We start from the raw sequence: 6,000 nt of genomic DNA on the forward strand, positions 1-6,000 counted from the left end.
CTACACTAAAATTTTCCTCTGAAGCCAGAGATGCTGACATAAGAGGCTTTTGAGTTCATGACCAACCTGGGCAGCACACTAAGTCTGTGTCTCAAAATAAGCAAGGAAGTAAAGAAAGTTTTCATTTGATTCCCTGCATCAAAATAATTAAGTGTCACAAAGATGAAACGCAAATAAAAAGTTCGGTAAGGTCAAGGGTGATGGCACACACCTGTGATCTCAGCACTTGTGAGTCCGAGGCGGGGGATCAACATGAGTTCAAGGTCAATACAACTTCCAGGCTAGCCAAGGCTACTTAGTGAAACATTTAAAAAAGAAAAATGACAACAAAACAAACAGGCAAACCTATCCCATCCTCTAGTGATTATGACTCATGCAGGGAATTTGAAGCAGGGAAGCAAGGGCTAGCATATAGTAGAAGACAGCTAATCTTAATACTGGTGAGACTAGGAACCCTGCGGGAAAGCGGCTGGAGCAGAAGAGATGGCTCAGCGGTTATGGTCACTTGTGCTGGGTATAATTCCTATCACCCACATGGTAGTTCACAGCCTTTCATGGCTCCTGTTCAAGGGAATCCGGTGCCCTCTTCAGGTCTCTGCTGGCAGCAGGCATTCACTCATTGCACATACACTTAGGCAAAACACTCATATACATAAAATAAATTTTAAAAATTTAAGGGAACAATTAACTTATCAAAAAGAAATTAAAAATTTTAATGCCCAAAAATCTATGAAAATTTTATACTCACAGTATTTTTTGGTTTTTTGGGGGGGTTTTCAAGACAGGTTTTCTCTGTGTACCTTTGGAGTCTATCCTGGCACTTGCTCTGGAGACCAGGCTGGCCTCGAACTCACAGAGATCTGCCTGCCTCTGTCTCCCAAGTGCTGGGATTAATGGCGTGTGCCACCAACGCCCGGCTATACTCAGAAAATTAAGTAAAGTGCAATTTAAAACCATAAAATGCCATTTTATACTAGTCAGGTTATCAAACTTTTAAACATGTAAAACTTATTGTTGATAAGTATTAAAGGAAATGCACATTTTTAAAATACTTCTAGCAAGACAAAACTAGTGGGTGCATCCATAATAAGAAACAATTTATCAACATAAGCCAACAGTTTAAGAAACATATTCTGTTCCTATGCGTGGAAATACAAACCTATAATCTAGCATTAGGGAGGCTGAAACAATGGAGTCTGAGGCCAGTCCGGATTATATAGTGAATCACAGGGCAGCCTTAGCTACAAAGCAAAACCTTGTCTCAGAACCAAAAGCCAGGGGCTGAGAAGATGGCTCAGCTGGTAAAGTGCTTGCCACACAAGCTTAAGGACCTGAGTTCAGATCCAGCACCCACATAAAAGACAGGACCTGGTGGTGGCACAGGCCAGTAAACCCAGTGCTGGAAACATGGGAATTCAAGAATCACCAAGACACCCTAACCAGCCAGCCTAGTCAAACTGGTGAGCTCCAGTTTTAGTAGAGGCCCTATCCTAAAACAAACAAACAAAAATGAGGAGACTAATTGAAGGAGGCACCTGGTACCCCTTCTGCCTTCCATCCTCACACACATATGTGTGCACATACACACACATGACTTATTCTTATACCTAGCAATTCTGCTTTTGAGGAAATTTTCTTGGTCTTGAACCTACACATAGAGGTACTTACTGAAAAGTACATTATTGCATTAATTTTAAAGCTATAGAAGTACAAGGTAAATATCTAGAAGTCAAGAGATTTTATTTATTATTATTACTGTTATTATTATTATTATTATTATTATGCTTTTCAAGACAGGGTTTCTCTGTGTAGCTCTGGCTGTCCTGGTACTCACTGTATAGACCAGACTGGCCTCGAACTCACGGATCCACCTGCCTCTACCTCCTGAGTGCTGGGATTAAAGGAGTGTGCCACCACCACCCAGCAAGATTTATTTTTAAAGTATAATACACTTAAAGAATAAACTATTACACTGGGATGAAAATGAGCGATTAAGATATGCATTTCTATGCTGAATGATGAGGAGAAGGAGGCAGTTAGGCAGATGGCTCAGTGGCTAATTAATTTGATGTATAAATATGAGAGCTATCATCCCAATATCCAGAATCCAGGTAAAACATGATGTGGCCCCAAATGTGTAATCCCAGTGTGAAAGGTTCAGGCATTATGCTGGCCTGCCCCTGTTACCTGGTGGAACAGGCAGTACTCTGGTCAGCCTAGGGTTCCATGGGAACTAAGTCTGCACGCAGGTACAGAGGACCCCTTTAAAAGACAGATCCCTGCCCATTTACGCTCTCTCTACACTCTCTACTCTTCTCTGTCTGCTTCTGCGTCTCTTCTCTGCCTCTCTATGGCGACCAACCATGGCGGTCAGCCATTTACCCTGTTCCTCTTCTCTCTTAGTCTCCCTACTCTGCCAGGCCTATAATAAACTGGTTAACATGTCTCATCTTGCATCTTCCTCCTCTTCTTCTTTATCTTTAATTTAAACAAAAATTTAACACAGTGCCCTACGGTGAAATAGGAGGCAAAACCAGGAGAATCCCCAGAAACTTGAGTGCAAGCTAAGCTGGTGCACATGTCTAACCTACTATATGCAGCCAACCTGGTATATAGAGGTAGCCTGGTGCTTGCAGCTAACCTGGTAGATGAAGCAGAAAAGCACCAAAGCAATCCTGCCTTACACAAGGTGGAAGTATGGACCAGCACCCAAGGACATTTTTGCCACATGTTCACCTTGGCATACATGTACTCCCACTCCAAGCCCTGCTTGCACGCACACATCATATATTCCAAAAGATTTTAATTTAAAACGGTACCTTCCATCCAACTTGAAAGTGAACAAAGGATTGAATAGACATTCTTGAAAAGTTTCTACACCCCAGTAAGCCTCTCTTCCGATGCAGCAGTCCAAATCAGACCAAATCAATCCAAATTAGAAAAAGCCCACATTTAGCCAGGCGTTGGTGGCACACGCCTTTAATCTCAGCACTGGGGAGGCAGAGGCAAGTGTATCTCTGTGAGTTCAAGGCCAACCTGGTCTACAGAATGAGTGTCAGGATAGGCTCCAAAGCTACACAGAGAAACCCTGTCTCAAAAAACAAAAACAAAAAAGCCCACATTTAATGGATACAACACTCCCAGATGGCTTTCCAGCCCCCCAGAAAGGAGACGGAAAAGAGAGACCAGAAAACCACATATCTTTTTTCTGGGGGACAGTTTAAATACCCTGTGGGAGTGGACTTGAACTTCTCTGGGGAAGGGTTCATCATTTGGTGGGCTTTCTGAGACGCGGCAGGGTTTGGAAAGAGATAGGGGAGGGGGCTTAGGGAGGAGCTTCCACCAGAACATCCCAGACTCTTTGGGTAAAGGGCTGGGGTCAAGCTTCCACCAGAACAAGTCTGTGAAGCAGACATACAGATGGCTAACGAGTTCATGAAACATGTATAAGGGCTCCTCTCTGCCTGTGTCTTTTGTGTGTTTGTGTTAGAGGCTCAACCTAGTGTATCCTAGGCATGTGCTGTTTCTTTTCTTTGTTGGTTAATTTTTATGTGTACAAGTGTTTGCTGACGTGTGTATCTGTGCACTCTGTGTTCATTGCACAAAGAGGACAAAAGAGGGCGTTAGATCTCCTAGAACTGGAGATACAATGATTGTGAACTACCATGTGGTTGCGGGGAACTGAACCCCTGTCTTCTGCAAGCACTCTTAATGTGTGAGCCATTTCTCCAGCTTTGTTTGTTTTCTTGATGTTAGTTATCCTTTCTAGCCAGAGCTGGACTCTCAGCACAGTTTGGCTTGCATTTCCCTGGCAAGTAAAGGCAGCAGTTTCTTCATAAATTTATTGGTGGGGATTCCTCCTCCTTTTCCCTCATCCTTACCTTTCTTTCCTTTTTGTTTTTGTTTTCCAGATAGGGTTTACTATGTCTCCTAGATTGGTGTTGTGCTTAGCTCGTAGAATAGGCTGCCTCGTGCCTGTAGACCAGGCAATGCAGGAACTACCAGTGTATGCCACCACACTCAGCTGTGTCTCCTTCTTTTGAGAACTGTCTCATTTGCCCATTTATTGGTTGGGTTCTCTTCTCTCTCTCTCTCTCTCTCTCTCTCTCTCTCTCTCTCTCTCTCTCTCTGTGTGTGTGTGTGTGTGTGTGTGTGTGTGTGTGTGTGTGTGCTTAAAGTTTCCAGTTCTTATATATTGGAGAGCTGACAAAGATTTCCTCCCATTCAGGAGGCTGTCTTCTGTCTGTAATTGTTTTCTTTGTTACAAGAAACTTTCAAACTTGATGTAATGCCCTCTGTCAATTCTTGTGCTGATTATTTCGGATGGAGCTCCATTCACAACCTTGCCTATGCCTGAGACCCCTAGCCTTCCAAAGCCCTACATAAAGTTCCTACATTAAGGGCTTTGATAAGTATTGAATTCGTTTTTATGCAGGGCAAGAGGGACCTATTTTCACCTCTTTTGTGTGTGAATATCCCATTTCCTCAGCATCATTTGTTGAAGATGTTGACCTTTTCCCAATGGGTATTTTTGGCTCCTTTATCAAGAATCAGGTGGTTGAGCTGGACCCGGCAGGACACACCTAACAATCCAGCCCTTGTTGAATAAAGCTGCCCTGGAGAAAGCTGGCTGCTCCTCCCACACACCCCCAAGGTCCTGAAGCACTGGAAAAGGTCCCATGGGGGTGCGGGGGTGGGGTGGGGGGGTGGGGGTGGGGAGGTGGTCCCAGGGAACTACTAGGAAAGAATTTGCAACCTCCCTTCCCCAACTTGCCACAACTCCAGGAACACTGAGACTGCTCATCCCTCATCCCTCATCCCCAGGGCATAGCACCATGCAGCCTGCTAGAGCCAAAGAGATCTGAGCACTTAGTCTTTCAGCTTTGCCCAGTTGTGCCAGCAGCCTATCCTGGCACTCACTCTGTAGAGCAGGCTGGCCTCGAACTCACAGAGATCCGCCTGCCTCTGCCTCCCGAGTGCTGGGATTAAAGGCGTGCGCCACCACCGGGCCAAGTCTTTCTTTACCATACCTTCCACCCATGTACTTTACTGCTTCTCTTCTACTTCATGCATATTCTTGTTCTTTCCTTGTTACTGCATCTCCTCTTGCACCCTTAATTTGTCCTCTTGCATTTTAAAAATTATTTTTTGGATTCATTTATGTTACAGAGTTTGCCTGAATGCTTGCCTATGTACCACGTGCATGTAATGCCTATGGAGGCCCGGAAAGAGTATTGGATCCCCTGCAAATGAGAAGGGCCTCAATAAACTCATGTGTTTGAATATTTGGGCGGGTTGGTGGAACTGTTTGCAGATCAGGAGGTGTGGCCTTGTTGGAGGAGGTGTGTCACTGGGGAGCAGATTGGGGTTCCAAAGGATTTCCCAGTTAGCTCTCTGCCCCTGCTTGTGAATCCGATGGAAGCACTCAGCTACTGCCCCAGCGCTGTGCCTGCCTGCCTGCCTGCCTGCTGCCTGCCTGCCTGCCTGCCTGCCTGCCTGCTGCTATGCTGGTCAGGGACTTTAATCCTCTGGAACCATGATCCCCAAATTAAACATTTTCTTTTATAAGTTGCCTCTGTTGTGGTGTCTGTCACAGCAATGGGAAACAACTGAGACATGGGGGTGCTGGGAATAGAACCCAGGTCCTCTGGAAGAGCAGCCAGTGCTCTTGACCATCCCAGCCCTCTTTTACCTCCCGACTGTCCTGGACTGGAATCCACTGTGTAGACCAAGTTAGCCTCGAGCTCACAGAAATCCTCCTGCCTCTGCCTCGTAAGTGCTGGGATTAAGAGGTATGCCACCATGCCCAGCCTCTTTTTACTTCTTAGCTATAATCTTCCATAGCTTTAACAATCTCTGAAATCCTCTTCTAGCTACTTTAGCTATCTCAATCTTTTTCTTTTCAAAATTAATATAATACTTAATCCTTATCTTTACCCGCCCTCTATCCCTCCTGCTTTTGATTTTATTAACTTGAATGGGAGCACACTCCCTAGTATC

Source organism: Cricetulus griseus (genome assembly GCF_003668045.3).
Source record: "Cricetulus griseus strain 17A/GY chromosome 1 unlocalized genomic scaffold, alternate assembly CriGri-PICRH-1.0 chr1_1, whole genome shotgun sequence".
In the NCBI taxonomy this organism is placed as follows: Eukaryota; Metazoa; Chordata; class Mammalia; order Rodentia; family Cricetidae; genus Cricetulus; species Cricetulus griseus.